This window comes from Salvelinus alpinus, chromosome 3, assembly GCF_045679555.1.
Source record: "Salvelinus alpinus chromosome 3, SLU_Salpinus.1, whole genome shotgun sequence".
NCBI lineage: Eukaryota > Metazoa > Chordata > Actinopteri > Salmoniformes > Salmonidae > Salvelinus > Salvelinus alpinus.
In genome coordinates, this window is record NC_092088.1 from 85,350,306 (window position 1) to 85,368,822 (window position 18,517).

The 18,517-nt window shown below is 40.9% G+C and overlaps 1 protein-coding gene across 18 annotated transcripts in view; it reads right to left on the reverse strand.

Moving 5' to 3' along the window:
- LOC139571467 (neurexin-1a-like) overlaps positions 1–849 on the reverse strand; it is an 865,000-nt gene extending 864,151 nt beyond the window's left edge. For all 18 annotated transcript variants that reach the window (XM_071394377.1, XM_071394372.1, XM_071394379.1 and 15 more), the window contains exon 1: positions 718–849. The gene's annotated coding sequence lies outside the window, so the exon portion shown is untranslated. The remainder of the gene's footprint in view (positions 1–717) is intronic.
- Between the last annotated feature and the right edge of the window lie 17,668 nt (positions 850–18,517).

The following is an 18,517-nucleotide window of genomic DNA, read 5'->3' on the forward strand; positions in this document are numbered from 1 at the left end:
GGTAGACAAGAAATAATAGACGGAGGACTGAAAAATAGTTACAGAGATTCTAAACATATCAAGCCAAATGTACCATAATAGAATTCTAGAATGCCATAAAGATCAACATGAGATTCCAACGGGTCCCATTCCACTGTCTATCTCAACACATTAGATACTTTTTAAAATAAATTCGCACCTTCTACAGCAAACCAAATGAGCATGTAAACCTGTTTGTATTAAGCACTTGCCAACATCCCCACAATCTTTCTAACAATTAAATACAATCTATTGATGACACAGTTCAAAACGACTGAAGTGCATTTGGCTAAGTTTTCAACAGCTGTTCCGTTGCCCGTTTAGCAGCTCAACCTATCAGAGGCATTAAATCATACATCAAACTAGGTATCGTTAACCTGCATCTAGAACCCGATCATTCATGTCCAGGACCGACCCAAATCATCACCCAAATCTCTTGTTATGTACAGCACATTTAATATTAATTAGGCTACCCACCAAATAGCGTTACCATGCAGGGTTCTTCGACTCTAACTACCCCAACAGATCATCCACACTAAAAACCCTCAACCTCACACTATTTGAGCAAACTCTGAATCACCGCATCACTGATCATCAGAGACCGAGAAAAGAGTTGGCTTCACTCTCTTCTCTTCTATGTTCTAAAACTCAGAAACACCTTCAGAACGATGGAAAATAAGTCAACGCATGGTCCTGTACCTTGGCTCTTCCCCCTATTCGATCCACAGATAACGAAACAAAGTAAGATAAGACAGAGTAGCGGTAAAATCCTGTGATTATGGTGAGGGAGACACTGTGCAAACGTTGCAATCTTCCTCCCTGCAGCGCTCTGCCACAGACGGTCAGAAGGCAGAGACAGCGAGCGGGTCACGTGTCTCTCTCTGTGTAGCTGCCTGGCTGCCGTCTACTGGGGAGGGGAGGGGCCGAATGCTGCAGCGCCTTGGACAGCACCGCGCGCCGCTGCTGCCGGACGAATATAATACATATCCGTCCACATTCACCAACCGACACCAGCTGTCGCCTCGACAGACCTAGGTGATGTCACATTTTGTTATAAAACATCCACGAATTGCATGTTGATGAATTAGTGAAACGCACAGAGGTGGAAAAAATATGGGTACGGAGCAGGGAACATTTGTTTTATGTCGGCAACAAGGGTGGCAAACGAAGGAGAGAGAGGAGAGAGAGAAGCGATGCAATTCAACAACTTCTTAGTATGACGTGTGCAGCGACGGGATGTGGCGACGTTTGAGGCTAGCAGGGAGTTCTCTTGATAATGGGATTTTTCTTACCATGAAAACATTCTGTTAGTTGAAGTAGTTTAGGCTAAACGACATAATTGATTCCCTCGGGTTAATATAACACAGAGGATTATAGTGGACACTGTCGTTTAGCAAGTCTCACAGCCTACCAAGCAAGCGTATTCTACAGCCTAAAATGTTCGGATCTTGCTTCATAACCTACATCAATACTACACTGTATGGATATTGTGTATCATAATAACCTACTTTGGGAGTGATGATACTTGAATATGTCTGATATGGTCTCGGCTAATTAACAATATAAAACATGAAACAACCTAAGATTTCCATTTCTCTGTTCGTTGTAGTTTGGCAAACTACTCCAACTACACATTTACTCCTGTCATTCCATCCCTAATTCAGTACATCTACAGATATGTTGCCATGACAAATGAGTGAATGCTGTATTCCATGGCATAAATAAAAGAAAAGTAGTGGTCCTCGCGGAAACATTTGACCCACCGCGGAACCCCCACGAGGACTATTTTACATTGATGTCTGAAGGCATCGAGGTCCAATCCATCTTCCGATTCAGCAGGAAGCGAGGAACCAAACATTTTAGAATTGCCCGAGAGGGGTATTTAGGGTCCTCTTTTCACAGTGTTACTTTCCCCAATTCAAGACTACTGGAACATTGTGCTATTGCTGCGTGTGTTTATGTGTGTGTGTGTGTGTGTGTGTGTGCGGGTGTGTATGTCTGTCTGTGTGTGCTATAATGACATGGTCATGGGTAATGTTAGTGGGCCAGTGGGAACATTCATGATCAAAGTATTTCCATTATTCTACAGGGCAAACCAAACCATGTGCTCCAGGATCTAAACAGGCATCGTGTTTTTCTTTGGTGTGTGTGTGTGTGTGTGTGTGTGTGTGTGTGTGTGTGTGTGTGTGTGTGTGTGTGTGTGTGTGTGTGTGTGTGTGTGTGTGTGTGTGTGTGTGTGTGTGTGTGTGTGTGTGTGTGTGTGTGTGTGTGTGTGTGTGTGTGTGTGTGTGTGTGTGTGTGTGGGGAGGGTGACACAAACTTCTAAAATCATCATGGGAAAAAGTAAAGAAAAATGTTTTTCTTTATGGAACCCCCTCCAGTTCTTTCTCACATATCATTTGTCATGGGACATACCTTTTAAGTATTTGCAGTTCATCTAGTCTGGTTTCAAATGTAGTACGCTACTTTCAGGGCCCATGGGGAAAGGGTGTGATTTGGGCTGTGGCCATACTTCTTATGAATACAGTTCTGCCTCAGAAAGGGTGTCACAATAAGTGAGTATAGGGCTTGCACTCAGGCTAGAATGGTGCCTTGCTTGTGCGTGACAGAATGCATATCTGTAGAAAAAGCATGTCAAAACTAAAGGAAAAGGTATTTTCACAATAATATAATATTTTTCTCACTATGACGAGAGTGCAGTGAGTAGGCTAAACAGAGATAGTGCACTTTATATTAATGTGGGGCTTGAGATTTCCTCTCTATAGGTTCATACAATGATAAGACAGCTAGTGCTGGTCTATGTCTGTCACGTTCCTGACCTGTTTTCCTTTGTTTTGTATTCATTTTAGTTGGTCAGGGCGTGAGTTGGGTGGGTTGTCTATGTTTTGTATTTCTATGTTGGGATTTTGTGTTCGGCCTGGTATGATTCTCAATCAGAGACAGCTGTCAATCGTTGTCCCTGATTGAGAATCATACTAAGGCAGCCTGGGTTTCACTTGTGTTTTGTGGGTGTTTGTTCCTGTGTCAGCGTTTGGGCCACACAGGACTGTTTCAGGTTAGTCACGTTTGTTGTTTTGTTAATTTGTAGTGTTTGTTGGTTTGCCATTAAATCATGAATACTTACCAATCCGCATCTTGTGCAACAGCGGTTGTGGTTCCATCAGCACCACCAACCCTAGTACAGTATTCAACACACAACTCTATCAGGATCAGGGCCATGGACAGCGCACATGGTAGTACTGTTCTTTCAGCACCAGTAGTACCTCCAGTGAACTTTTCAGGCCCATGGACAAGGCACCAGCACTCACTCAAAAAAAGCACACCAGAGCTCAAATACTATGAATCAGGTTTGAGAAGTTAGCAAGGTAACTTTGATCAATTCTTGTGTTCAACTCGGCATAACCAATCCTACAAATGTGGCTCACCTTTTAGCCACGTAAATTTCAATGGCAACGAGACCTTCAGAACTAACCTGCTCTGGGGCAGGCTAACTCAGGGCTAACTCAACTTGTCTTGAATGAAGTGTTAGAGCTGCGAGTTGAGGACCAATCAAATTAGATTCTCTCCCTCTCCCAAACAGTGTATCATCATCCCCTACATTCTCCGGACCATATTTGAGGAAGAAGACTAATTAAGTATTTTTTTAATAAAATGTTATTTTGGGTTAAATACAATAACAATAACAATAATAATAAAACATTTCAACACAAATCACACTACACAATTAGTAAAGACAGGATGCATTTTAAACTTCAAGCGCAGTAAAACTTTCGTATGACTTCAACTATTTTATTGATATGAGTGGGGAAAAATGGGCTCATGCAATGAAAAGCAAACCAAAGCACACCCAAACAATAGGCTAAGAAGATGGCATTTGTAAAAGCACATTTCACAACATAGCCTGCTGAATTTGCAGGATATATTTTCTTTCAATTTGATTTCAGCATTAAAATGTGTCACTAACTCGGCATTCGACTACCCAGATGTGACATGCACACCAGGGCACCAGGTATAACTCAGAACAGCATCACAGCAGTACAGGTCCATGGAGAGGGCACTGGCAGCATCATAGCAGTACAGGACCATGGACAGTTAACCAGCAGTAACTCAGAACAGCATCACAGCAGTACAGGACCATGGACAGTAAACCAGCAGTAACTCAGAACAGCATCACAGCAGTACATGACCATGGACATGGCCCCGGTAGTTCAGGGCCATGGACAGGGCCCCAGCAGTACACTACAATGGACAGGGCCCCAGCAGTACAGGACCATGGACAGGGCCCCAGCAGTACAGGACCATGGACAGGGCCCCAGCAGTACAGGATCATGGACAGGGCCCCAGTAGTTCAGGACCATGGACAGGGCCCCAGCAGTACAGGACCATGGACAGGGCCCCAGTAGTTCAGGACCATGGACAGGGCCCCAGCAGTACAGGATCATGGACAGGGCCCCAGTAGTTCAGGACCATGGACAGGGCCCCAGCAGTACAGGACCATGGACAGGGCCCCAGTAGTTCAAGACCATGGACAGGGCCCCAGCAGAACTGGACCATGGACAGGGCCCCAGCAGTACAGGTCCATGGACAAGGCCAAACACTTAAAAGACACACCATCGTCCACTTACCCTCACCTTATGCCCTTGGGGGAATCCCTGTCGCCATCTTGGAGGGTGGTCCAAATGATTAGCCAAGCAAGGGAAGTTTGCAAGGTAAGCCCCTCAGCCCTTGTTTTTAGTTGGCTTTGCGAGTGTACAATTATGTTCACTCCGGGGCCTGAAACTCCCCATAATTCAATTTGCGACGATTGTACACCCCCTAAGAAAAGTTCGCGAAAACGTAAAAACAACATCAATGGAGAAGTCAACATACAAGTGTAAGTAAAATCTAATGCAAATAAGTTAGACATTTTGCTACTACGTAAAAAGTAAATATGGTTTTGTTTGGTGATGTTTTTTCAATTGTGGAAATAAAACATTTCTCTTCTTCAGAAGTTCCTGCTAGGCAGGTTAACGTTAGTTAGCTGATTAATTTGCTAGCTTCAAATTCATCCAGCACCACCTCAACATCAACATACGTGAACATGGTACGTTTCTGTGTTTTATAGTAAAAAACTTAGAGACAGAACAGTGTTTCCAATGACATCATCGACCAATTTGTAGACAATTAGGAGGCAATAAGTATGCAATGCCTACTCATAATTGGTTACAATCACACATTACACACCGATGATGTCATTGGAAACACTTATCTTCCTCTGTTTTACTACAAAACATGGAAACACTCCATGTTAATATATGTTGATGTTGGGGTGGTGCTGTAGGTGATGAATATGCAGTTGAACAATGTTGAAGTTTCCATTTTAGATGATTTGGACATGAAGTGCTAATACTGGGGGTATTGACTTGCATTTGGAGAGAGAGGCCAGGTAAACAAAACCTCAGTCCATAGACTGCTGTCTTACCATGTCCATAGACTGCTTAAAGGGTAAGGAAAACAAAATGTAGTCTAATCTTCAATCTAGCCTAGCACCAGGAAGTGCACATCAGTCACGCAGGAAACAATTCATGAATGAGCTGGCCGTTAACATTTCAAAGTTGAGTAATAATGTACTTTTAATGCTATTAAAATGCATAATATTTAGCAAACCTTTGTTAGGTTGTTATTTTTCAGAGTAAATAAACCACGGACACTAGAGAAGCTTTAAGCAAGTTTAATTATTCCCAAAGGTCCTGTACAGCTGTAATCAGACAGCAAAACATTTCTCACATCACTGTTATATACCTCCTACTTAAGACACTCCCTCTCTCCAATCCTTAGTTTATGGTTTAACAGGAAAAGAGTAACAAGATCCCAAACCCGTATTACTCCCTTCAGGTGACCTGTCCTCACCTCCTGACCTCAACCCCTCCATCTAATCCACAGATGTCCATCTGTCTTTCCTGTGTCAACAAGGTGCTCTGCTCCCGTCCCCCAACACATTCCAACACATTCCACAGCTATCTGTCCTTCTACCAAGACATAAAACCCAGGCTCTTTCATTTCCTATCATTCATTTACTATCTCAATGACCAAAGATTAGCTGAAAAAGTTGAATAAACCAGATGCTCGTGTGAGAGCAATAAGAAAGACAATTAAATCCATCAAGAAGCAAGCTGGTGAATGAAGCTCTGCAGTCCATCTGCCATAGTAGCAACTATATTAGTTAGTTTAAAGTTAGAATCCTTAATTGAAACAATAACAAAGCGCTTTCCCTGACCCTGTCTTGCTAAAAAGTGCAGATGTGGGGCTGGAGGAATGTAACCACTCTCAAATTCCTAGACGGAGCTATGGATAAAAGGACTGTCATCCATTATATCAATTGTATAGTTTTAACCTTGTTTGAGGCTATATAGTGTTTGTCTATATTTACGTTGTTTTCAAACATTGGGAGTAAAACAAGCTTATATTTGGGGTTCTGATGGGGTATGACAGTTGAACTAAGCTCTTCAAGAATCAATGGGTATATAACCTTAATTAATAAATCGAAAATATGATGTAGCATCTAAGGGTTCTAGGTTTAAGCATAAACTTTGCAACAGGTGGACAGTCAAATGAATGCAGTAAGGGGAACAGTAAAAGGGAATGACACAATGGCAACAGCAGTGTTCGGGTATTTCTTTCATTGAATTTTTCCCACAGACCTGCAACAAACACATTCTGATGTGCGAGTGCTTTTACAACTTCGGAACAGGAATTCGTCAAATGTTCACAAATGTATAAAATGTAAAGTGCAGAATTCTGTGAAGGTCATTATGTTATAGCGGCTTATATTAGAGATGCAGGCAGTACGAGACCAGCTGGCTTCAAGGTTACTAGTTAGCTAGACCCAGATACACACTGGATGAAGTCTGAAGCCTTAAAGTAATTCTCCAGTGTTTCCAGATTTTTTGAAATGTGACCTATAATAAATTACAATATGAGTGAAATCGCTTTACTTCCAAAAAATGGTAACTAAGTATGTTAAAAGCAGCTTTTTCTGTGTTGAATGGTGTTGGTGTTACCCCAACAACAGAATGGTGTGGGCATATACCGGTCGTAAAAAATATTAATTATAAGTAAACAGCTGATTGGCCTGCTGAGCCAATGAGCCACCATGACCTCACATGAGGAAATAGCAATCAATTTTTAAGCAGTTTGTTTGAAATAAATGTTTGAGGTGGGTTTTTAAAGTATTCTTTCTCTAATTCATGAACTGGCAACAAATATGAGTCTAGTATCAGTCATCAACATATGTGTATTATCAGAATTGAGATTTTCACTGGACATTTACTTTAATGGCAGAATAGGGACAACAGGAAAGTTGATAGGAGATAACTTGGTAAAATGTTCAACAGCAAAAAAAAAGCTCAATATGAGTGTGTATTAAATGTTCTTGGTTTGATTCTGAACCAACGATCAATACACTTGAATGCAATAGTTACATTACAATGCCTGTGTGTTGAATGACTTTGGACCAGCGAATACTAAGTAATTTATATTGTTTAAATCTCATTGTTTAAATTTCATCCGAAATGCAAGTTATTATGCTAGCCAGCATATATTTCACCCTGAAAGAGTAATTTATCATCTCAGACAAACGATGCATATCTTCAACCTGGTGTCTGTGTGTTTGTGTGTGCTAATGTGTGTGTGTGTGTGGGTGTGGGTGTGTGTGCTTACTTGTGGAGACAACTCACAATGCCTGTATAAAAGGCCTGGCTGGGGACAATCTATTGACATGATTGCATTGTGTCTGCTGAAAAACAAGCAGCATAGCATCTTATCAACTCTCCCATATTGTTGGTTTCTATAAATGGTGACAGGATGAGCGATGCACTACTCAGATAGGGCTGAGATCCCTCATATAGCTAACTAACACACGCACACATGGATACACACACACACACACACACACACACACACACACACACACACACACACACACACACACATGGATACACACACACACAGAAATACACACACATGCACACACGCACAGACATAGACACGGATACACTTAAACACACACGAATGCACGCATACAATGTACGCATGAATATACGTAATGTTTGTGTGTGTGTGTGTGTGTGTTTATTCTTCAGTTCACCTGCATTGTTGTGTGTTTGTGTGTGCGTGTACACTACCATTCAAAAGTTTGGGGTCACTTAGAAATGCCCTTGTTTTTGAAAGAAAAGCACATTTTTTGTCCATTAAAATGACATCAAATTGATCAGAAATACAGTGTAGACATTGTTAATGTTGTAAATGACTATTGTAGCTGGAAACGGCAGATTTTTTTATGGAATATCTACATAGGCGTATAGAGGCCCATTATCAGCAACCATCAATCCTGTGTTCCAATGGCATTGTGTTAGCTAATCCAAGTTTATCATTTTAAAAGGCTAATTGATCATTAGAAATCCCTTTTGCAATTATGTTAGAACAGCTGAAACTGTTGTGATGATTAAAGAAGCAAATAAACTGGCCTTCTTTAGACTAGTTGAATATCTGGAGCATCAGCATTTGTGGTTTCGATGATAGGCTCAAAATGGCCAGAAACAAAGAACTTTCTTCTGAAACTCGTCAGTCTATTCTTGTTCTGAGAAATGAAGGCTATTCCATGCGAGAAATTGTCAAGAAACTGAAGATCTCGTACAACGCTGTGTACTACTCCCTTCACAGAACAGTGCAAACTGTCTCTAACCACAATAGAAAGAGGAGTGGGTGGCCCTGTTTAACAACTGAGCAAGAGGACAAGTACATTAGAGCATCTAGTTTGAGAAACAGACGCCTCACAAGTCCTCAACTTGCAGCTTTATTAAATAGTACCCGCAAAACACCAGTCTCAACGTCAACAGTGAAGAGGCAACTCTGGGATGCTGGCCTTAAATAGATTTTAAATAAAGAATATACAAAATCTATAGAGGGGTTGCAGTTGCATCACAAATCACCTAGAAACCACACCAGGCACCATGCTGGAAGACCAGAGTCAGTCTGGTGGATGTCCTTCAGTCGTCCACCTGGCTGGCTGCGTTTTTCTACCACACGAAACGTCAGGAAGAATGACCATTATTTTGTTTTTCTAAGGACCCAGAAAACAGACGCAGTGGGACAACCTGTTCAAGTAAGTGAATATATTTTGAAAATGATAAACCATGTATCATTAGCTAGGTAGCGAGCTAGCTTGCTACAGGACCTTCGTGTGCAGGTTAACTCAAATAATGTTAGCTAGCTAGCTAACTTTACATACTGTATAGCTAGCTAAGTGAATAAAATATCACCAGGTAGCTAACTTCATACTAGCTAGTTAGCTATTTTGATGTATTTATTGTTGTAACTACAAATGCATTTGTAGCTAGGTAGGTAGCTAGCTAACAGCCATTGAAGAGGGTGAATGGATTAGCTAGCAGTTCCAGCTGTCAGAGAAGGAGAACGTTTTCTACTCAGGATAGGGCAAGTACCTTTGTGGTAAGATATTATGAAACTATTCTCCAGTTCCAGCCCCTAGTGAGAACCTGAGGACAAGGAGATATAGCAACATAATATTCAGGGCTGTCTAACTTGAGTATAATGCAGGCTGTTTCTTTGTGATGTTTTCAGTCCTCATATAAAGAGAGCCGTCAAACCCTGTCTGCAGATGAATAGGTCCCAATGAATGTCCCAAGAGAGTAAGGGTACAGTTTTCTATACCCTGGATTATAATTGCACATGTAAACAAAAATACAGTTTAAAACTCACACAATGTATACACCGATTACACCTGGAACAGGCCAACCTTGCTGGGTGTGCACGCTTATGTTCCAGCCCAGCACTAAGACACCCAATTCAATAAATATATGAAATGCTTAATAATGTATGTGATATCAACAGAGAAGTATATTTTCTGGGTGATTTAAATATTGACTGGCTATCATCAAGCTGCCCACTCAGGAAAAAACTTCAAACTGTAACCAGTGCCTGCAACCTGGATCAGGTTGTCATTCAACCTACCAGCGTAGTTACAAAAAGCACAGGAATTAAATCATCAACATGTATTGATCACATTTTTACTAATACTGCAGATATTTGCTTTAAAGTAGTATCCAAATCCATACGATGTAGTGATCACAAAATAATAGCCATATCTAGGAGAACCAGAGTTCCAAAGGCTGGGCCTAAAATAGTGTATTAGAGGTCATACAATAAGTTTTGTAGTGATTCATATGTTGATGTCTGTGGTGTTTAATGAGGAGCAACCAGACGCTGCACTTGACGCATTTATGGAACTACTTAATCCAGTTGCTAATAAGCACGCACCCATTAAAAAAGTGACTGTAAAAACTGTTAAAATCCTTGGATTGATGAGAAATTAAAAATTGTATGGTTGAGATGAATGAGGCAAAAGGTATTACAATTAAATCTGGCAGCCCAACTGATTGGCAAACGTACTGCAAATTAAAAATAATGTGACTAAACTAAATAAAAATAAAATAAACTACGCTATGAAACAAAGATAAATTATATAAAGAATGATAGTAAAAATCTTTGGGGCACCAAACGCTGACACCACACATCCAAGTATATCGGACCAAATTATGAAAGACAAGAATTGTACTTTTGAGTTCCGTAAAGTTAGTGTGGAAGAGGTGAAAATATTATTGTTGTCTATCATCAATGACAAGCCACCAGGGTCTGACAATCTAGATGGAAAATTACTGAGGATAATAGCAGATGATATTGCCACTTCTGTTTGCCACATATTCAATTTAAGCCTACTATAGAGCGTGTGCCCTCAGGCCTGGAGGGAAGCTAAAGTCATTCCGCTACCCAAGAATAGTAGAGACCCCTTTACTGGCTCAAATAGCCGACTAATCAACCAACCCTTAGTAAACTTCTGAAAAAAATTATGTTTGACCAGATACAATGCTATTTTACACTAAACAAATTGACAACCGAATTTCAGCATGCTTATAGGGAAGGACACTCAACAAGCACAGCACTTACACAAATGACTGATGATTGGTCGAGAGAAATTTATGATACAATGATTGTGGGGGCTGTCTTGTTGGACTTCCGTTCAACTTTTGACATTATTGATGATAGTCTACTGCTGTAAAAACGTATGCGTTATGGCTTTACACCCACTGCTATAATGTGGATAAAGAGTTACTTCTCTAACAGAACACAGAGGGTTTTCTTTAATGGAAGTCTATCAAATTTAATCCAGTTAGATTTAGGAATTCCCCAGGGTAATTGTTTAGGCCCCTTGCTTTTTTCCATTTTTACTAACGACATGCCACTGACTTTGAGTAAAGCCAGAGTTTCTATGTATGCAGATGACTCAACACTAAACATGTCAGCTACTACAGCCACTGAAATGACTACAACACTCAACAAAGAGCTGCAGTTAGTTTCAGAGTGGGAGGCAAAGTTAGAAAATATTTTTTAAACTAAAAGCATTATATTTGGAACAAAACACTCACTAAACCCTACACTCTCAACTAAATATTTTAATAAATAATGTGGAAATTGATGAGATAACTAAACTTCTTGGAGCAACACTAGACTGTAAACTGTCATGGTCAGAACATATTGATGCAGTAGTAGCTAAGATGGAGAGAAGTCTGTCTATAATAAAGGGATGCTCTGCCTTCTTAACAACACTATCAGCAAGGCAGGTCCTACAGGCCCTGGTTTTGTCGCACCTTGACTACTGTTCAGTCATGTGGTCATGTGCCACAAAAAAGGACTTAGGAAAATTGCATTTGGCTCAGAACAGGGCAGCACGGATGGCCCTTGGATGTAAACAGAGCTCTAATATTAATAATATGCATGTCAATCTCTCCTGGCTGGAAGTGGAGAAGAGATTGACTTCATCACTACTTTTATTTATGAGAGGTATTGACATGTTGAATGCACCGAGCTGTCTGTCTAATCTACTGGCACACAGCTCGGACACCCATGCATACCCCACAAGACATACCACAAGAGGTCTCTTCACAGTCCCCAAGTCCAGAACAGACTATGGGAGGCACACAGTACTACCTAGAGCCATGACTACATGGAACTCTATTCCACATCAAGTAACTGACGCAAACAGTAAAATTAGATAAAAAACTGATAAAAATCACCTTACGGAACAGCGGGGACTGTGAAGCAACACAAACATTGCTTCAGACACACACACACACACACACACACACACACACACACACACACACACACACACACACACACACATACACACACGCGTATACGATAACATATGCACTATACATACACATGGATTTAGTAATGTAGATATGACAACAACATTAACATATACTGAGTGTACAAAATATTAGGAACACCTACCTAATACTGAGTTGCACAACAGCCTAAATTTGTCAGGACATGGATTCTACAAGGTCTCGAAAGCGTTCCACAGGGATGCTGGCCCATGTTGACTGCAATGCTACCCACCGTTGTGTCAAGTTGGCTGAATGTCCATTGGGTGGTGGACCATTCTTGATACAAACGGGAAACTATTGAGGTTGAACAACCCAGCAGCGTTGTAGTTCTTGACACACTCAAACCGGTGCCCCTGCCACCTACTACTATACCCCGTTCAAAGGCACTGACACACATATACAATCCATGTCTCAGTTGTCTCAAGGCTTAAAAAATCGACTTTATCCTGTATCCTCCCCTTCATCTACACTGATTGAAGTGGATTTAATAGGTGACATCCATATGGGATCATAGCTTTCTGCTGGATTCAGCAGGTCAGTCTATTTTATGTACACTCATTGTATATTCAATATGATCTTACAGTAGTGCATATATACTAACAGCATTATAACTGGTTATAAACTGGTGGAATTGTCCTTTAAGATGTGGTGAATCAGACATCATAGGGTGTATTTGTACTCCTGTTGTCATAGAGATAACTATAATCATTAATCATTGTTAGGGATAGTTAAGGCTTGATGAAGTGGTCATCATAGGGTTTATATGTCTACTTGTGCTCTTGTTGTCATAAATTAAAACATAATATTTAATAGTTGGTGATGGACATTAAAGGGGAAATCTGGGATTGCTTTGTTGTTGTCTGATTCTCAGATTTCCCCTTTAAGCTGTGTTGAAGTGTAGGTCGTCTAGATTGTCAGACTGTTCAATGACTAATCTTTGCATTACAGTTGATGTCCTCTCCTTTCTGTTTCTCTGCAGTGAACAGATGGTGGTGGGAAGAATAAGCAGATGCTGGAAGATCCTGCCTGCAGTTTCTGTAACCAACACAGGTGACCCTGGGTGAGGAGGGAGGGGAATATGTAGGTGACCCGTTGCATAAAAGTGATAATGTCCTCGAAGCCGGTGTTTGGAGGACATATTAGTATGGTTTGCCGGCCCTCGGTGAACTAATAACCCCTGTGACAATATTATCGCTTAAATACATGTATTTATGTATGTATGTATGTATGTATGTATGTATTTATGTATGTATGTATGTATGTACAGCATATTCGGAAAGTATTCAGACCCCTTGACTTTTTCCACATTTTGTTAAGTTACAGCCCTATTCTAAAATGGATGAACTTATTTTTTTCCTCATCAATCTATACACAATAAGCCATAATGACAAATGTATGGAAAAAAAACAGAAACACTTTATTTACATATGTTTTCAGACCCTTTGCTATGAGACTCAAAATTGTGCTCAGGTCCATCCTGTTTCCATTGATCATTCTTAAGATGTTTTGACAACTTGATTGTAGTCCACCTGTGGTAAATTCAATTGATTGGACATGATTTGGAAAGTCACACACCTGTTTAGATACGGTCCGGTCCCACAGTTGACAGTGCATGTCAGAGCAAAAACCAAGACATGAGGTCGAAGGAATTGTCCGTAGAGCTCTGAGACAGGATTGTGTCGAGTCACAGATCTGGGGAAGGGATCCAAAACATGTCTGCAGCATTGAAGGTCCCCAAGAACACAGTGGCCACCATCATTCTTAAATGGAAGAAGTTTGGAACCACCAACACTCTTCTTAGAGCTGGACGCCCGGCCAAACTGAGCAATCGGGGGAGAAGGAACTTAGTCAAGGAGGTGACCAAGAACCCGATTGTCACTCTGAAAGAGCTCCAGAGTTTCTCTGTGGAGATGGGAGAACCTTCCAGAAGGACAAACATCTCTGCAGCACTTCACAAATCAGGCCTTTATTGCCAAAAGGCACCTAAAGGACTCTCAGACCATGAGAAACAAGATTCTCTGGACTTATGAATCCAAGATTGAACTCTTTGGCCTGAATGCCAAGAGTTATGTCTGGAGGAAACCTGGCACCATCCCTACAGTGAAGCATGGTGATGGCAGCATCATGTTGTGGGGATGTTTTTCAGCGGCAGGTACTGGGAGACTAGTCAGGATCAAGGCAAAGATGAACAGAGCAAGTACAGAGAGATCCTTGATGAAAACCTCCTCCAGAGTGCTCAGGACCTCAGACTGGGGCGAAGGTTCACCTTCCAACAGGACAACAAACCTAAGTACACAGCCAAGGCAATGCAGGAGTGGCTTCGGGACAAGTCTCTGAATGTCCTTGAGTGGCCCAGCCAGAGCATGGACTTGAACCCAATCTAACATCTCTGGAGAGACCTGAAAATAGCTGTTTAGCGATAAAACTCGAGGCCGTAATCGCTGGCAAAAGTGCTTCAACAAAGTACTGAGTAAAGGGTCTGAATACTTATGTAAATGTGATATTTCTGTTTTTTATTGGTAATACATTCAAAAAAAATCAAAAAATGTTTTTGCTTTGTTATTATGGGGTAATGTGTGTAGATTAATCAATTTTAGAATAAGGCTGTAACATATCAACATGTGGAAAAGTCAAGGGGTCTGAAAACTTTCAGAATGCACTGTATCTAAGGCATTTGTAGCCTTGATGATCCTGGTGATGGTATTGACTCATGCATAATAACCCAAGTTAAGATAGTTCGAAATAATAGCATTAGTATGTAAAGGAATTAATACCTGGATCTCAGATCTTAACTAAACGGCCTGGAACAGATCGTCTCGCCCCTGTACTGACACCAATCTGGACCATAGAGGTCAATGGTAATATATTCAACAGATTTACTCAATCGATGTTTGATGTCGAAGTACGTTCCACGTACAGTACTGCCATGAACTGTTAGTTTAGTGATATTCCTAGCTAGCAGCTGGCATCACTCATGTAGTCTATATTATGTGATGCCATCATAAACCAGATGAATGCTCCATAATGGAAATGTTATCCTGTGTCAATTCTTCATATGGGTCTATCAGACAGTAGTTGAGTTGTGTGTCTCTCCCAAGCCTGATCAAATAATATCAAAGGGCATTGGTCGCTGTCGTGGCAATTTCCTGTATTACAAAATGAGGAGAGTTACAAACCACACACACCAGTCAGAGTTATACTTTAACTTCATCTTTTAATAATATGAGCTTTACCATAGCCCTTTGACTCTCAGATCAATTCAGCTTTTATAATGAATTCTGAGAGTGCCTACAAAAGAATACCAAGATATTTTACAGCCAAGATACACCCCTCTCAACTTACATGACGAACCACAGATCTTAGGAAAACTTCACAAAGGGCCTTTTACAAAAGAAAGGAGTATCCCATAGTCAGATAGCATTAGCTATAAATTATCGTTCAGTTTGGTCTCTAAAACAAGGTTCTAATCTCGTTCCTGGTACTTCATAGTACCAAAACATTACCTCATCCAAGGCATAACTCAATTGTCAACTCTATATTCTCCCATCTCAAGTTAAACCCCCTCTTCTCCCCACTCCTGGACAAGCTCACCGAGGGGAGTGACTTGCGCACAGACATTGTGGAGCCAAGAGATAATTGTTTCCCCCTTAATCATCTCTTCACATGGTTTAACAGATACATTCACATATAAAGACAATGTTCCATTCTGACCTCTTTCTGACATTCTGCATATTACCAGACATGTAAAAGACAAGCCTGACCTCTCCCCTCTCTGGGCCCCAAGTGACTGAGCCCTAGCTGAGAAGGGAAAAGTGCAACTGTTCAACAGTATAGTCCAAAGGGAGACATTCTAATGACAAGTATCTCACATAAGCATATTATGTAAATAAAACATCTTATTTATCTATGTTACCCAACTAATTCTGATTCATCCCCCACATCGCATACACAGTATAGCATATTTTATAGCGGGTACAATGCTTGTGTTAGTTCCCTCCTTAAATGTGCAGTTAAAATGTCAAACGAACAAACAAATTATAATCAAATACCAAGTATCGAATCTATTCTGTCTCTGTGATTCTAGGGTAAATGTAGCTAGTAGCGGCCTCCCTTAGTAAGTTTCTTTCCCTTTGACTGTTTTCTTGAACAATGATGATTAGATGAACTGTATGTCTCCCAAACCACATACAAAATAGCCTACATATTCTGTCTCTGTGATACAGGGGTAGAAACTCAATTCTGTCTGATACAGGGGTAGACACTACATTATGTCTCTGTGATACAGGGGTAGGTACAACTACATACTAATTTCTCCCATACAGGGGTAGATACAACATTCTGTGAGACACAGGGGTAGGTAACACAATATGTCTGAGACAGGGGTAGATAGTAGTTTCTGTGTGATACAGGGGTAGATGCTATGTTCTGTCTGATACAGGGGTAAATACTACATTCTGTCTGATACAGGGGTAGGTACTACATTCTGTCTGATACAGGGGTAAATACTACATTCTGTCTGATACAGGGGTAAATACTACATTCTGTCTGATACAGGGGTCGATACTACATTCTGTCTGATACAGGGGTCGATACTACATTCTGTCTGATACAGGGGTAGGTACTACATTCTGTCTGATACAGGGGTCGATACTACATTCTGTCTTATACAGGGGTAGTTACTGCATTCTGTCTGATACAGGGGTAGATACTACATTCTGTCTGATACAGGGGTAGACACAACATTCTGTCTGACACAGGGGTCGATACTACATTCTGTCTGATACAGGGGTAGGTACTACATTCTGTCTGATACAGGGGTAGGTACTACATTCTGTCTGATACAGGGGTAGATACTACATTCTGTCTGATACAGGGGTATATAGTAGTTTCTGTGTGATACAGTGGTAGATACTACATTCTGTCTCATAAAGGGGTAGGTACTACATTCTGACTGATACAGGGGTAGGTACCACATTCTGTCTGATACAGGGGTATATAGTAGTTTCTGTGTGATACAGTGGTAGATAACATATTCTGTCTGATATAGGGGTAGATACTACATTCTGTCTGATACAGGGGTAAATACTACATTCTGTCTGATACAGGGGTCGATACTACATTCTGTCTGATACAGGGGTAGGTACTACATTCTGTCTGATACAGGGGTAAATACTACATTCTGTCTGATACAGGGGTCGATACTACATTCTGTCTGATACAGGGGTAGATACTACATTCTGTCTGATACAGGGGTAAATACTACATTCTGTCTGATACAGGGGTCGATACTACATTCTGTCTGATACAGGGGTAAATACTACATTCTGTCTGATACAGGGGTTGATACTACATTCTGTCTGATACAGGGGTAGGTACTACATTCTGTCTGATACAGGGGTAAATACTACATTCTGTCTGATACAGGGGTCGATACTACATTCTGTCTGATACAGGGGTAGGTACTACATTCTGTCTGATACAGGGGTAAATACTACATTCTGTCTGATACAGGGGTCGATACTACATTCTGTCTGATACAGGGGTCGATACTACATTCTGTCTGATACAGGGGTAGGTACTACATTCTGTCTGATATAGGGGTAGATACTACATTCTGTCTGATACAGGGGTAAATACTACATTCTGTCTGATACAGGGGTAAATACTACATTCTGTCTGATACAGGGGTCGATACTACATTCTGTCTGATACAGGGGTCGATACTACATTCTGTCTGATACAGGGGTAGGTACTACATTCTGTCTGATATAGGGGTAGATACTACATTCTGTCTGATACAGGGGTAAATACTACATTCTGTCTGATACAGGGGTCGATACTACATTCTGTCTGATACAGGGGTAGGAACTACATTCTGTCTGATATAGGGGTAGATACTACATTCTGTCTGATACAGGGGTAAATACTACATTCTGTCTGATACAGGGGTAAATACTACATTCTGTCTGATACAGAGGTCGATACTACATTCTGTCTGATACAGGGGTAGATACTACATTCTGTCTGATACAGGGGTAGGTACTACATTCTGTCTTATACAGGGGTAGGTACTACATTCTGTCCGATACAGGGGTCGATACTACATGCTGTCTGATACAGGGGTAGGTACTACATTCTGTCTGATACAGGGGTCGATACTACATTCTGTCTGATACAGGGGTAGGTACTACATTCTGTCTGATACAGGGGTAGATACTACATTCTGTCTGATACAGGGGTAGGTACTACATTCTGTCTTATACAGGGGTAGT